At 43.7% G+C, this 16,221-nt stretch overlaps 1 long non-coding RNA gene across 2 annotated transcripts; it reads left to right on the top strand.

Annotated features, from left to right (window-relative positions):
• The first annotated feature begins 663 nt into the window (after positions 1-663).
• Positions 664-13,136, top strand: LOC110146944 (uncharacterized). Of its 2 annotated transcripts, XR_011485690.1 has the most exons (5): positions 664-856; positions 3,991-4,065; positions 7,686-7,742; positions 8,938-9,098; positions 11,764-13,136. It is a non-coding gene; the product is annotated as an uncharacterized lncRNA (long non-coding RNA). The 2 variants fall into 2 exon arrangements; XR_011485691.1 differs by lacking the exon at positions 3,991-4,065 and having other exon boundaries at positions 665-863.
• The last annotated feature ends 3,085 nt before the right edge of the window (positions 13,137-16,221 follow it).

Genomic DNA, 16,221 nt, shown 5'->3' with positions numbered 1-16,221 from the left:
AATGCCTAAAATGAAATGTCCTTATAAAATACATTTATAAAGCACTTCATTTACAAGTTACTGTACATCTATATATCACTCTGAACTTCTCCATCACCCTTGTAGGAAAACTACAAGAGCATTTTTAACTCAATTTTACAGATGCAATCAAACATAAGAAATTTATGGGCAATGTCCAACTCTTTGCAACCCCATGGACTGCAGCACGCCAGGCCTCTCTGTTCCTCACCAGCTCCCAAAGTTTGCCCAAGTTCATATCCATTGCATTGGTGAGGCCATCCAGCCATCTCACCCTCTGATGCCCTCTTCTCCTTCAGACCTCAATCTTTCCCAACATCAGGGACTTTTCCCATTAGTCGGCTGTTCACATCAGATGACCAAAAACACTGGAGTTTCGGTTTCAGCATCAGTCCTTCCAATGAGTGAGTATTCAGGGTTGGTTTCTCTTAAGACTGGTTTGATCTCCCTGCTGTCCAAGGGACTCTCAGGACTCTTCTCCAGCGCCACAGTTGGAAGATATCAATTTTTCAGCACCTTGCCTTCTGTACAGTCCAGCTCTCACAACCGTACGTGACCAGTGGAATTTGGAAAGTATGGAATCGAGACTAGAACCCAGGTCTTCCAATCAGTATCCACTCTTCACTGTATACTCTATTATGGAGTCATTATTCTGGGAGCAGCAGGGGTCAAGGCTGAGTCTTAGCACAACCATCCCCACTCGGAAGCTGGGGAGACCAATCCAAGCCAAGTAACACTCTGGACCAAGTTCAGGAGCAGGCGCGCAGGCGCACTGGCTCCAACTGGCACTCTGGGAGGAGGTGTGGAATACCAGCTCTGAGGAGCCCTATGTGACACAGTAAGGGGTATGGGATTTACCCCATAGGTAATTGAGAACTGTCAAAAGGGTTTTTAATGATGGAGTGATGTAATTAAAAATGTGTTCCAAGCCTGGCCCGGTCCAGCCTGGATTTCAGGGGAAGTGCTGCAGGGGGTCTGCAGGCAGGACCACGAGTGGGAACAGCTCCCTGGGAACGTCTTCTGGGACAGCTCAGGGCCAGCCTTGTCGTGCATTCCTCTAGGATGTGGACACTAACTCCTCTGCCAGGCTGTGACTTCTCTGCAGCGGCTCGTGTTTTATTTACCCTCGCGTTCCCAGGCGGCCTGGTACCGTGAGTGAGACTTTGCCAAAACTGCCTGCAGGAGTTCCCCTCCGCCACGGTCCAACACCAACAGGGACAAAACTAAGTGCATTACTCTGCAACCAAATGTGGCTTCTCTGCTTATTTCTCTCTCCTGCTAAACATGACACTACGGTGGCTCACGTTTTCCATTGGAAACGAGCCTGATGCTGGGAAAGATTGAAGGCCAAAGGAGAAGGGGGTGGCAGAGGGGAGATGGTTAGATAGCATCACCAACTCAAGAGACATGAATCTAACCAAATTCCAGGAGATAATGAAGGACAGGGAAGCCTGGCGTGCTGCTGTCCAGGGGTCGCAAAGAGTCAGTTGGACATGACTTAGCGACTGAACAACTGAGAAAACTTAACTCATAGAGTCACCAGGCCCTCAAGGCAGGCAGTCACCTCCTTCCTTCCATGAAAACACTCCGCTGCTGCTGCTGCGGCTACGTCGCTTCAGCCGTGTCCGTCTCCGTGCAACCCCACAGACGGCAGCCCACCAGGCTCCTCTGTCCCTGGGACCCTCCAGGCAAGAATTCTGGAGTGGGTTGCCATTTCCTTCTCCATGAAAACACTCTACCCACTGCTTACCTCTGCTTGAGGTCTTATCACACAGTATTAAAGGCATTTATTTTCATGATACTTGAGGGCAGGGATGCTGCCTAATTCATTTATCTTTCCAACATTCGATGCTTAGTACTTAATGCTGCTGCTGCTAAGTCACTTCAGTCGTGTCCGACTCCGTACGACCCCATAGACGGCAGCCCACTAGGCTTAATAGGTGCCCTTTAAACATTTATATGTGCATTAATGCATACAGATTTTTCAACTAAATGATTAAATGAACAAATGGATAAATGTTGACAGATTTTTTCCTTGTCTATCAATGGCATGAATTCAGTAACACCTACCTATAGAGTCTGACAGTAGATGTTTGAGAGAGATTCAAACAGGTGTGTGTGTGTGTGTGCACGCTCAGTCACTCAGTCATGTCTGACCCCTGGTGACCCCATGGACTGTAGCCCACCAGGCTCCTCTGTCCATGGAATTTCCCAGTCAAGGACACTGGAGTGGGTTGCCATTTTCTCCTCCAGGGTATCTCCCCAACACAAGGATTGAACCCGTGTCTCTTGTGACTCCTGCATTAGCAGAAGGATTCTTCACCACTGAACCACCTGGGGAGCCCTATAGAAACACAAAGATTAAGGAGGGTGTGAGTGTATTCTAGTATTTTACAATCAGTTTCATTATGTTATGGTTACACTCTCACATAAAAAGCATCTTAGCACTTAACTCTGGATGTGAATATATATGTAGTGAGATTTAGAGCGTATCATTAAAATGTAAATCTCCACATTCCTTAAGTGAATTAAAAAAAAAACTTCACTTACACTGATTTTATTTCTCTTCCCTAGATCAAAACTTTATGATCTTAAAAGCAGAAGTTAGAGACTTCTTTGGTGAATGGGTTAACATATAGCCATCGGCTTACCAACCAACCAAATACCCAGTTTACCAAGGTAGACTGTATTTGGTGGGGTTATTTAGACAATCAAAGCTAATTAAGCATATCACAATAACTTTCAATGTCTTTATTGTTCCTGCTTAAATCTTCAAACTGGATATTTTGTTAAGTTTACCTGGAAATACTCTAAACAAAATACAATTGCTACTGTCTTAAATAGTGCAATGCCTGGAACAAAGGAGACACTTGACAAATACTTGTTATTGTCAAATAACTCCTCCCTGCTTGATTATATAATCCCTGAGAGCAGGAAGAGTATCTTATTAACCGCACAGCCCCATTGAGCCAACCACTCTGCTCAATGTTGGTTGAATAAGTGTGTGCTCATGGGCATTTGAAATTGGGCAAGACAGACACATTCTTCAAACGGTATTTGTGTTGGTTCCATTACCTTAAGAATCAAGTTCATTGGTCTCTGTAGGTACCAGTCATTATTAAATTGAGCACTCTACTTGACTATTACAGGTACAAATCAAGTCCACGCACACAAACGCTAGCTTCCATCTGGCTCCAGGGACCTAAATGTGAAGTCTGAGGTATCATCTGAGGAGAAGTCAGCCTCCAAATTGGGGAATAGAAACAGTGATCCCTAAATGCTGTTTTTTCATCTGCAACAGCGATAAGTCACAAATAAGTAAAGTGAAGAGTATTATCACTGTTAACTGTTTCAGATCACCATCTGTAGAAAGAACACAACAGAATGGAAATTGCTTCTATAAAGTATTCAATACAATTTAAACATCTCATGATATGCAATGGGGCTCTCCGAGATGTGCCAGATGCTATTAAATACAGCATGCTCTATGGGAAAATCATGCAAAGTACATTCACCAATTGAATTCTATTGCAGGGCATAAAGGGCCGAATACATAAATGAACCCCCATTACTTTGGTCTTTTGGGCATTTTTCCTTGTGGCTTTCAGATATAGAACATGGAAAATGAAAATAAGAGCAAATATAATGCCTTTATTTTTCAGTCAACAATATGCTTTCAGAGCCTCCCACAGTTAGAGCACAAAATACACCATGGCGTGTACCCATCTCTCGTTTAACAAGAATGAGATTTTCTATTCACATTTATATTGGTTTTGCTTGGTACAGCAGCCTTGAGAATTGTTTACTGGAGGAGACACAATGAGAAAGATGCACAGTAGCTAAAAATAATTATAGGCACCCATTCATTTGTTAAAACCATTTTAAAAGTCAACAGATACTGACTAAATTCAGGGAAGTTCTTTTTATCCAAATGTGGCAATTAACGTTTGCAAAACTTTTTTCATTTTGCAGAGACTTTTCACTTTTTTCATACTGTCCTTAAAAAAAACAGTACCTTACTTGCAAGATCCTTCAAGGTAGGATTAGGTAAGGCAAGTATTATTTAATAAGCGTACTGTAAGCAGAAGGAAAGTAAGGTTCCCAGGGACTGACTGCTTTACCAAGGAAAACCAAGGAACAAGAACCTCACACCCAAGGGCTCCATGTATACCTTCTCCTCACACTCTGTATATTTTCAAAACAACCCTCAGGGCCTCTTTGAGAGCTGCCCACGGGAGGAGGCAGTGACTGGACTGGACTCCCTAGGTCCCCAGACTCTGAGTATATCTCTTCTATGTATCATTCACTCAAAAACAAAATCTTCTAATTAAAAAAAAAAAAAGTTACTTTTTTAAAGCTTAAAAGCCTAGTCACTAAATCGAGTCGCCTTGAAAAACAACCTTTGCATTAAGAATATAGAGAAGAAAATCCATGTCTTGAAATTATAAAGCTGGGGAGGTAAAATCCAAAATATAGTATCCTGAGAAGAGGTCAGCTGTGAGAGCAGAAGCCTAAACAATGCACCAAAATCAGGGGACACGGCCAACATCTGTCAAGAGGACTTAGCATCAGGACCCACTTCCATGATGTTCTCTCAACAGGGGTCTGTTCTTCCAGCCTGGCATACAGTGAATGCAACAGCTCCATCTCACATGAAAATGTTTTGCTCAATCGCCTGTCCATCAGATAGAATTGGTTTTCCTTAAGCAGGGTTAGAAATCACTCATGAAGCTGCTGACATCTTTCTGTGGAGGTAGATGGGAGATTATTTTTCAAAGTTGTAAACATTTGTACTTAAGACCTGGCCTGGCTAAGGCTCCTGCTGAAAGACCCACAGAATTGAGCTAAAAGGCTCCTAAAAATGGAGCAGCTGTTTGGTGACATCAAACACAGAAGAATTTTCCAGAGAGCCCCCTCTATGACAACTGTGTATTTTATTCATACACCCTAAACCATCTTTCTGGTGGATAAGAAGCTAGCATAGAGGTTGTCAGAAGGAGAAGAAACAGAGAGAGTGAAGCAGAATGAGGGTAGCAGAAGAAACATGTTGATGAGATAGAATTTCCAGGGGCAAATAGATGCAGAAACATCATCACTGATAATGCTGAGGGCAGAACCAAGTGGAGCCATTAACAAAGATCATGCTCCTGGGCTGGTAACACAGTAAGTTCCTCATACACGAACCTTCAAGCTGCAAATTTTCAAAGATGAGGATGTGAATTCACTTGTCCAGTCACATAAGTTAGCTCACGCGTCTGGCAGACATGGTCACGAGTGTGCACCCTGTGCTAATGGTCGTGCCTTTGTGTATGTACTGTTGTGTGTGCATTGTCTTGATGGGACTCATTGGGTTTGTTAATCGCCATCCACATTGCACCACAGCATCAGCAGTGTGTAGTGGGAAAAGGGTACAGGAGTAGTCACACGCTAGGGATGCATTTCAAAGCCTGGGAAGAGAGAGAGAACCTAGAAAACCTGGAGATGAGAAGAAAAGATGACCGAGATGGTTAGAAACTTGGACTTTCTGAGTCAGAATGCCTGAGTTTGAATCCCAGCTCCACCATTCACTAGCCCTGTAATCTTATCTTCATCAATCATTTAGCCTCTTTGTCCCTCAATGGCCTCATCTGGAAAATTAGAATAATAGTAGTTGCTGCCACTAATGATAATTATTAGTCATGTTAACATAGAGAAAGCACATGGAAGGATGGTGGATACTTAGTGCTCAAGAAAATAATATTAGTGTTAATAATGATGGCAAAAGTTATAATATTATATATAAATATAACATACAGATAGATGTTTACATTTGAGGAAGAAGAGGAAAGAAAAAAAAGAAGAAGAAGAAAGAGAAATCAAAAGGGGGAGAATCTGTAAAGTGAGTTGTCATGGAAACAAAGAGCTGAGAGGATTTCAAGCTGGAGAAGTTCATGAACAATGTTAAATGCTAGAGCAAGGTCAAGGGAAATTATACCTGAGAAAAGTTCCTGGATTTTGGAGGTTGAAGGTCATTGATAACCTTCCAGAAAGAAGTTGCAATAGAATATTGGAAACAGTGCCAATGTTGAAGGGAAAAAGAGTGGAGTATAGGATAAGAAGCAGGACGTGCCAACTACTAGCTCAAGAATTTCAAAGGTAAAAAGAAGGGGAGTTGTTAATGAGGATAGCAAAGAATAGAGGATATTTAAGGTTGGAAAATATTAAGATATCAAAAGACAGAAAAGAGAGTCATAGAAAGAGAGAGAAGGCATAAAAATTTAGAAGTGTAGAAAACTGATGATGCTAGATGTGTGACGAGGTAGAAGAGAATTCAGCCCACAGCACAGATGGAGGAACATAGAGGGATAAAGGGCAGTTTCCTTCCTTGACACGGGAAAGGAGTAGGAAAGCAGAAAGGAAATACAGACAAGTGTTGGAGAGGAGGGACGTCCAGGGAGCTGAATTTAAGCGGAAACACTCTTCACATGAAAGTTGCTTCGAGACCATCTTCCATGACTGCTTGAGGAATATTGGATGGAGAGTGTGACTCAAATAGAATTTAACTGAAGCAAAACCCCACTCCTCTTTGCTGTGTGACGTGTTCTATAAACACAAAGGAAATCAATCAACACATTTGTGTGTGTTCACAACTCTCAGTGGCACAGAAGCAGGGAGCAGAGTAGAAGGCTGGTGAGGAAGGTGTGACTGATCGGGAGAACGGGTGCGCCAGAGCGCGGACGTGGCAGAGACACCGAATCGGGACACACAGGACAACCGCGAGCCTGGAGGCCTGCAGGGGACGGAAGGGCAGGGGCAGCATAGGACTGACTTTGTGTTAAGAGCGCAATGTGTAAAAGCAAGATTTGGGGGGTGAATGATTGGGAGGATGGCTCTGGCTGGGAAGAGAAGTGGAGGTGGGGGACAGGACCACAGAGCCAGAGACCCTAGGACCTGAACTACCCATTGGTGATGGTCGCTCATCAGGCAGATGAGTGACAGGGTAGTGGATGCCAAGGAGTTCTCAGGCCCGCCCTGCCTCCTCCAAAGAGACATACCCACTAACGTTTTTCCTATTTTTTTTTCTTCCAGTTTCAATCCAGGAATCAAAATGCAAAAGTAAATGGTAGAGTCATAAAAGGGGATCCCAATATTTTGTCATTTTCCTTATTATTACTATTATTATTGTTGCTATCATCCCTTCACTGTCATTTTAGAGGTCGTTTTTAGAGTGAAGAGAGAGAAATGCGTGGGCTCTGAGCCCATCTTAAACTGGAACCACACGTTTTTATTTTTACTCTAGAGTCAGCTCAGTGGTGCTGGCCAGGTGACTCCCACCAACAAAAATAACTCTTGTCCAGGACTTTCTGAAATAACAGAGACCAAAACACTCTTTTCTTGCACTTGCCAAAAAGCCTTGTGCACTTCTATGGCTTACTTGTGCCTCAGCTTGGAATGTTCTTCCTACTCCTGCACACTCGGAAAACTCTAACTTACCCCTCAGGTCCCCACTTAAAAATTGCTGGTTCTATGAAGTTCCCCTTCATTCCCCCAAATAGCAAGTACCACAGGAACTGTGTTTTATAAATATTTCCCTGTATATGTCCTGTTGGCCTAAAACAGACTACTGGATATTTTTTCCAGCAAAGTTGGTTATATATATATATATATATTTTTTTTTTTTTTCCCAGCAAAGATGGTTTCATTCGACATCAGTAGAGAACTGCAGCTCAGGATCTACAACCATGGTGAGTCCTGCAAGGCAAAGGAGGAGAAGGCTTAACAGAGAGAAAAAGGAAGTTGGGAGGGCTGGAGTTAACAAAGGATATGTGGCCTTTCACTGGCTGAGTCCTTGCTGGACAGATACCAGGAAGGAATGAAATGACCTGTAAGAGAGTGAGATAATTTACCGAGCATTTGGCATTTAGTTTAGTAACTAAATTAACTAGCTAGATCAAGATAACTGAAGTGAAAGTCACTCAGTCGTGTCTGACTCTTTGTGACCCCATGGACTATACAGTTCATGGAATTCTCCAGGCCAGAATATCAGCTGAACCACAAGGGAAGCCCAACAATAGTGAAGTGGGTACCCTATCCCTTCTCCAGGGGATCTTCCCAACCCAGGAGTCAAACCAGGGTCTCCTGCTTTGCAGGCGGATTCTTTACCAGCTGAGCTACCAGTTAGAGCCCAGCGCACACTCAAAACCCATCGAACTGGATGGGGGCTGCATTAGTCAAGCTTCTCCAGAGAAACAGAACCAATAGGACAAATACATAAGTATGGACATTTCCTACAGGAATTGCCTCACACAGTTATGGAGGCATGGAAGGTTCACGATCTGCCATCTGCACGCAGGAGAACCAGGAAAGCTGGTGTATAATCCAGTCCTAGTCCAAAGGCCAGAGAACCTGGGGCCTTTGGATAAGTCCCAGTCTAAGTCCAAAAGACCAAGAACCAGTAGCCCTGATGTCCAAGAGCAGGAGACAATTATTTCCCAGCTCAAGCAGACAAGAGAGCAAATTCGCCCTTGCTCGGCTTGTCTGTTCTATCCGGGCCCTTACAGGACTGGATGATGCCTGCCACGCTGGGAAGGGCCATCTGCTCTCTCCCTTCACTGGTTCAAATGATCATCTCATCCAGAAACACCTGACAGACGTACAGTCATAATGTTTCACCAGCGATCCAGGCAGCCCTTAGCCCAGTGCCGTTGAGACATAAATCAACCATTGCAGGGACTTCCAGAAAAGACCGCTATAGAATGTAGAAAAGATAAATTCCCCCGGCTTGAAATACTTGTAAATTTGTGACCCTGCTATGCAAGGCTCACACTACATCCTAATTACATATGGATATATCTATTTCCCACATTAAACTAAAGTTTCAAGAGTTGAGACCCTATATTTTCATCTTCCAATTCTAACACAATCTCTGGCATACCCTAGGCTCCTAATAAATATTTTCGGGATGAAGCAATAGAAGAATCGGAGCTGGTAAGGCAGTGAGAGAACAAGCTTGAGCATTCCTGTCATGCATGACAGCAAAGCAGATCCAAGTATGCACCCCAGGAATCTACCCCTCTCTTCTGGGTTTTGATGAACTTTAGGTAAGTTTCCTTAGTCTCTCTTCTCCTCTGTTTATTCTTCCTTTCTTGCTCCAGCATTAAAGAGAAAGGAAAATAAGAGAGCTGACCTTCAAAAATATTTCTGAGCAACACTTTCCCATCTCTGTGTGTGCTGACGTTCCAGTACAGGTGAAGGGCTACCGAGGGGAGCAGAGGACTAGCAGCGTGTAAGAAGCCAAGAAGTAAAAATAAAATATACTCACGCACACATATACACATTCACGCCAGAGGAGTTTGGAATTCAATTAACTAGCAAGAGCAAGCTGTGCATTTGTACTTGTATTTTGATGAATGCATAGATATATAGATAAAATATACAAGGCAGGTACAAGTGCATTTCTGTAACCCAGTGAATTATTTCACCAGACTTTCTGTCCAGTCTTGCTCCATAATAGGAAACAATAAGGAACCATGCTAAGTGGTCTTTAACATTAAATTATTCTTTGCAACTGCTTATGGGAATGCCAAGGTGGATTTTGACCAAACTCTGCTAAAAGGAATGTTATAAAATAGGGCACGGATCTCTGCAGGAATGGGAATTAAAGGCAAGGGAGGAAGGACGAACCGGCAGGAAACAGGCTGGCTGTGGACTCCTCAGCATCGCTTCCCCCTCCTGGAACCCACCCTGTTGCGGAGCTGGTGGCCCCCCATCCGCCACTCCGAACCTCTGCCTGTGGGATGCCTTGTCAGACCCCACAAGAAGGGGTGCTCACACGTAACCGGAGGCAGAAGAGAATCCATCGGGGGAGCGCTCCTCTGGGGAGGGAGTGGCCAAGTGAGGGCTTTGGCTGCCCAGGGGTGTTTGAGTCGACCACCATCACCATCTGTGCTGGGGGGTAGTTCCATCTAATAGTTTCCTGGAGACCTCACTACTTCCTGTCTCTCTAAAGGCTAAGTATTCCCCTGTACTAAGTCCCTTTCTTCTTTTGACTACCTGGAGTTTTTTTTTTTATATATCTCTAACCATCGTGATGATTCTTTTGTTGTTCAGTCACTTAGTCATGTCCAACTCTTTGTGACCCCATGGACTGCAGCACTCCAGGCTTCCCTGTCCATCACCATCTCCCCGAGTTTACTTAAACTCATGTCCATTGAGTCGGTGATGGCATCCAACCATCTCATCCTCTGTCTTCCCCTTCTCATCTTGCCCTCAATCTTTCCCAGCATCAGGTTCTTTTCCAGTGAGTCAGTTCTTCGCATCAGGTGGCCAAAGTATTGGAGCTTCAGCTTCAGCTTCAGCCCTTCCAATTAATATTCAGAGCTGATTTCCTTTAGGAGTGACTGGTTTGATCTCCTTGCAGTCCAAGGGACTCTCAGGAGTCTTCTCCAGCACCACAGTTAGAAAGCATCCTTTGTTTATGGTCCATCATCGTGATGATATGAGAACTCAATCAATAGTACATGCTACTACTCTATGGGAGAGAGAACACACTTTGAGGGTGTCCTGCCGAGGATCACCTTTTACACACCTTCCCCTCCCCGCCCACCTGGAGCCATCGGCAAGGCCCGCCTCATCTTACAGGTCAGCTGGCACCCACCTCGCCCACCTCCTCGTCCCGCGGCCATCAGTCCAGGGTGGTCCTCTCCACGCCATGCTCCCCCGGGAGTGGGCAGCTTCCAGCGCCCACCCACTCCCTATCTCCAGCACAAGGCCAGGGTTCTCTCACCTCCCACATTGCTCCCGTCCTCAAATGTCTTCCAGGGCTACTTCCTTCCACCTCTGAGCTGATCCTCTCATGGTCCAGTCTTTCTGAAGCTTAGCCACACACCTACCACCTCTGCTGAGTGCCAAGGAACGGATGCCTTCCAAACTTGGTGCTGGAGAAGACTCTTGAAAGTCCCTTGGACACCAAGGAGGTCAAACCTTCCCTGATAGCTCAGTTGGTAAAGAATCCACCTGCAATGTAGGAGACCCTGGTTTGATTCTTAGGTCAGGAAGATCCCCTGGAAAAGGGATAGGCTACCCACTCCAGTATTCTTGGGGTTCCGTTGTGGCTCAGCTGGTAAAGAATCGGTCTGCAAGGCAGGAGACCTGGGTTCGATCCCTGGGTTGGGAAGATCCCCTGGAGAAGGGAAAGGCTACCCACTCTAGTATTTTGGCCTGGAGAATTCCAGGGACTGTATAGTCCATGGGGTTGCAAAGAGTTAGACATGACTGAGCAACTTTCACTTCACTTCACACCAGTCAATCCTAGAAGAAATCAACCTGAATATTCACTAGAAGTACTGATGTTGAAGCTCCAATACTTTGGTCACCTGATGCAAAAAGCCTACTCATGGGAAAAGACCCTGATGCTTAGAAAGATTGAAGACAGAAAGAGAAAGGGAGCAACAGAGGATGAGATTGTTGGATGGTATCGCTGACTCAATGGACATGAGTTTGAGCAAACTCTGGGTGATGGCGAAGGACAGGGAAGCCTGGCGTGTTGCAGTCCATGGGGTCGCAGAGTCAGACAGGACTGAGCGACTGACCAACAAGCACCTCTGCAGCCCTGCCCAAGTCATCACACCCCCAGTCAGACTACAAGAGTGTGGTCAGCAGCACACACCTACACAACATGTGTGCACTCACCCCAGTTCCTCCCTTCATGCTTCCCCCTCTCCAGAACGTCCTCACCTATCTGTCCAAACCCACTGCCTCTTTCAGGGACACCTCAGGTCTCAGCTCCGCCGGGAAGCCTTCTCCAAACACACGATGTTTCGTTAATGCCTTGCTCCCCTGAACTGAAATATTTAAGCCTGGTGGAGACTGCCTGCCAAGTCCAGCCCAAGTTGTGGACCCGCAGACTTGTGAGCTGCACGCAAGGCTGTTGCTTTAAGCTGCTACATCTTAGGATGATTTCTCTGCAAATGCGAACAGACAGACGCGGCTCCCTGTCTGGTCAGCCTGCAGAATGTTCTCCATAGGGCAACTGGCGATCTTTTGAAACTAAAGACCAAAGCACACCTCTGCCCACACCGGCTTCCCCTCCATCATCAGCCACCACTCATTTTCAAGTCAGATGAGCCTTAGGCTCTTCCCTGAACAAGCCCTGCATATTCCCACCTCAAGACACCTGCATGTGCAATTCCCTCCATCTAGAAAGCTCCTTTCTTAGAACCACACCTGATTCCCTCTCTCACTGCAAGGAGGTTCTCTACTCAAACATCACCACCTCCAGGCAGCCTTCTCAGATAACTCACTCTGAAGTACCCTCTTCCGCAGTCTCTGCCCCCTTTCTCTCCTCTGCATTCCTTGGTGTGGCGCTCACATTACATCTGCACTGGTTCACTGGCTTCTCTTCCATCGCTCTGAACTGAAACCTTCTGAGAGCAAGGATCCCAGTGCCGCACTATCCGTGCGCCTATAGTGCTGAAAACCACGCCAAACTCAGAGCGTGACTCAGGAAGGAGTTGAGGATTGAAAATGTGATCGATTCAGTTTCAATGCTTGTGAGATACCAAGTCTGGTGTTTTAAGAACTCCAGGTAAGGCATGTACGATTCGAAGTGTTTTCTGTATCTAAAAGCTTGTTGCCAATAACGAATGAATGAAATCAAATTTACAAGTCGTTCTTCCTTTATGTAGCATTATAGTCATTTTGATGTGACCCTGACAGAGTTCTTCCTAAGTTGTTTCCTTTTTATAGCACAGTTTGCATAATTTAAGGACAACTCCATAAGATCTGTACAATCGAAGGCAATGCCAGAAAATGTATTTCTATCGTCTCAGGATTTGCAGAGCTCGCCAGCTCCATGTAATTGTGATGTGTCTTGTGGTGAAGGTGTGAGACAGAAGATACACATGGCACGCAGTCCGCTCTTGGAAGAGGAGCTGGGGCCCATGTTTCATGTCCAGACACAGAACGAAGCATCGGCTGTTCCTCTTCCTGCCCTCAGCAACATTCAGGAAACACAAAATTAAAGGGAGCCCAGCCTTCCTTTAGCGATATTCTATCTACACTGGCCATCTAAAGATTTAGAATCCTTTATTATAGCTCTTTTAAAAACCAAAATATGCAAATTCTCATCTTTCTGAAGCTAAAATTGCCCACCTAAATGAGGTTGAAATGTGTTCAGCTCAAGGAACGCAACTGAATTTAATCTTAAATAACAAATAAAGGACATCGAAAGTGGAGTTTGGGGAACAAAGCTGCTTAGAAATTTATATCAATTCTCTATTCACTGTTAAATTTCAGTCCAGTCCTCATAGCATATTCTATAGATAAACAGTATCATTATTTGACTTTTTCAATGTTCTATGAATAAGTTAAAAAAACACATATAGAAAATTTTTGTTAAATAAAAATACAGTTAACAATAATCAAATGTCCCCTAGTTAAAATAGGAGAACTCACTTATGTTGCAATAAAAGATTAATAAGTGATCTTAACATTAAGAACACAAAGGAGTTTTGCAGAATTTTAAAACCCTGTTTAGCTGTTCCATCAGTGTAACAGCAATATTTTTAATTATATGATGAAAGACTCTTTAAAAGACAAATTTAGGAATCCCACCTGAAAGGAGGTTTGCAAGTACAGGAAAGACATTCCACAGATGTGCTCAGATGGGTTAGGCTGGGAGGGAGGTAGCAGTCACACTACTTCTTCCTTTAAACACTCTGCCCTCATTAATTTCTCTGAGTCAAGAGCCTATTAAAATAACATTTGCTTTATTGTTGGGTATTAAAATGACCTAGATGTGACAAAGAGAACTGGTCAGATGCCACAAAAAGCAACCAGATCTCAACATAAAGAAGCCAAGGGTTATGGAAGGATCTAGAGTTAGTGCCAAAAGATTCTACAATCTTATGCCTCCTCTTTAATAAAAAAGAATGTGAAAATTATAAGTATAGAGTTGCTACTGAAGTACAGAAGCATATTAAATATATACTTGAGAAAGGGAATCTCAAAAATTTATAGTTAAAACTGACAAAAAGCACACATAGAGCATCAAATGCAACAATGCCATAATATTTTTATTAACTGAATAATTAACAAAGCTCTATAATATTCTTTTCTTCATTTTTGGCTGGATGTTATTTGAGCGCCTCTTTATCAGAAAAAAAAAAAAAGTCTTGTGTATGTTCTACACAGAGAATCAGAAGACAGCTCAGCCTGTCCTTTTGCACAGTTGACAGAAAGATGCTGCATTAACAATTATATTCCTGACAAGAGAGAACTTCCACTCAACTAGGTGTTGATGAGAACCAAATCTTTAACTTACAATGTCATATAACCGATGACACTTGCACACATTGGCTCCATACATTTCAAACCTTGTTTCTCCTCCACCGCCAGCACATCTCAGGGATCAGCTGATGAAGAACACAACTGCAGGATGGCGTGTGACTCAGCACCTCTGAGCCACGGTGCTAGGGGGGCTGTTGCAGTGAGTGGGACAAGCATTCCTGGCACTCTTCCTGCACTGGGATAACTAGTGACGCTGGAGGAGACGCGGAAGTGACTACGAATCACAGACATGTGTCCCACTAAACCTAAGGTTAACAGACTCCTGTCTCGGCTTTCCTGAGTCATCTCAAAATTGTCCAGGGCTTGACAGAAGCTTTCTTTATAATTGCCAAAACATGGAAGCAACCAAGATGCTCTCAGTAGGTCTCTTAGTAGGTGACTGGATAAACAAACTACGATACATCCAAACAATGAAATACGGTTCAGCATAAAAAAATTAAGTGAGAAAAAAAAAATTAAATGAGCTCTCAAGCCATAAAAGACATGGAGGAATCTTAAATGCGTATTACTAAGTGAAAGAAGCCAATTTGAAAAAGCTAAATAATGTAGGATTCCAACTATATGCGATTCTGGAAAAGGCAAAACTATGAAGACAATAAAAAAAAATCAGTGGTTGTCAGGGCTGGAAGAAGGGAAGGAAGAAGTGGATCACAGAGGACTTTTATAGCAGTGAAGTTACTGTGTATGAAACTGTAATGGTGGATACACACCATTATACACTTGTCTAAACCCACAGCATGTTCAACACCAAGAGTGGAGGACAGAGGAGCCTGGCATGCTACAGTCTGTGGGGTCACAAAGAGCTGGACACAACTGAACAACTGAGCACACACATACACGATAATAGAAATAAATATACACACATATATGTATATACATGTGTGTGATATTATATATATGTATACACACACACATATACACACACACACATCATTAATTTTCCCAGTGTCAGCTCTTATTCTTTGGAGATTCAGAACTTCCTTGTCGGGAGAATCCATATAGCCTTTATCCCCACTGAGGTTCTCTTCTGCTCTTAAGTAGGTTAACTCTCCCAGAACCTCATTTGTAAGTGGCATCAGATAAGCTTTGAACTGTTCTCCAACATCATTTCCACAAAGTTCACGAAATCCTGGCTCCTTTGCAAGAATTCAGTTTCACTTTGTAGATGAAATACTTTATTCTGTCATATGTTTACAATTTGGTGCAATCGGAGACAATACGGACGAGAAAAATACTGAGCCTTCAAAATACATGGATGAGATGGAGGCAGATAGATATGGTATCACGGGCAGAAGGACGTGAAACGGGGGCTGGCACTGGGCAGTGCGACAAAAGCACAGTTTCCCAGGTAACCTCATGGTGAGAGGGGCTCTGGGAGCCCTCCCGTATCCTTGCTTGGAACATCATTTCCCAAAGTGCATTCCAAGGAATTTTAATTCATGGAGATATTATTAGTTGATGCTTATATGCAGGGGCTGGGGAAGAAAAAAGAGGAAGGGAGTAGGGGAAGTTATGGTTAAGTATATTTAGGAAACACTGAGTTAAACAGAGAGAAATAAATTTGAGCTCTGCAAGAGCTCTCTGAGACTATAATGTACCAATAATGTACATTCTGAATTCTTAAGAGTCAGGCACAATACGTAGTATTTTCCAAACATTGTTTATTTGATGATAAAACTGTCTTTTCTAGCATTTACTAGGATCAGTGTCCAGAAAAGCACACTCTAGGAAAAGCTGAATTAGGGGACTCTTTATGTAGATCTGGCACAAGAGCCAAAGGAGAAAACCATAAATTCCAACTCTAGGACATGCACGTTAGTATGACTTCGTCCGGTTAAGTAATAATGGCAAGAACACAGCTTCAGAGTGTTTTGA

The sequence above is a fragment of the Odocoileus virginianus genome, chromosome 34 (assembly GCF_023699985.2).
Source record: "Odocoileus virginianus isolate 20LAN1187 ecotype Illinois chromosome 34, Ovbor_1.2, whole genome shotgun sequence".
NCBI lineage: Eukaryota > Metazoa > Chordata > Mammalia > Artiodactyla > Cervidae > Odocoileus > Odocoileus virginianus.
This window is presented reverse-complemented; position numbering and strand designations above follow the sequence as displayed.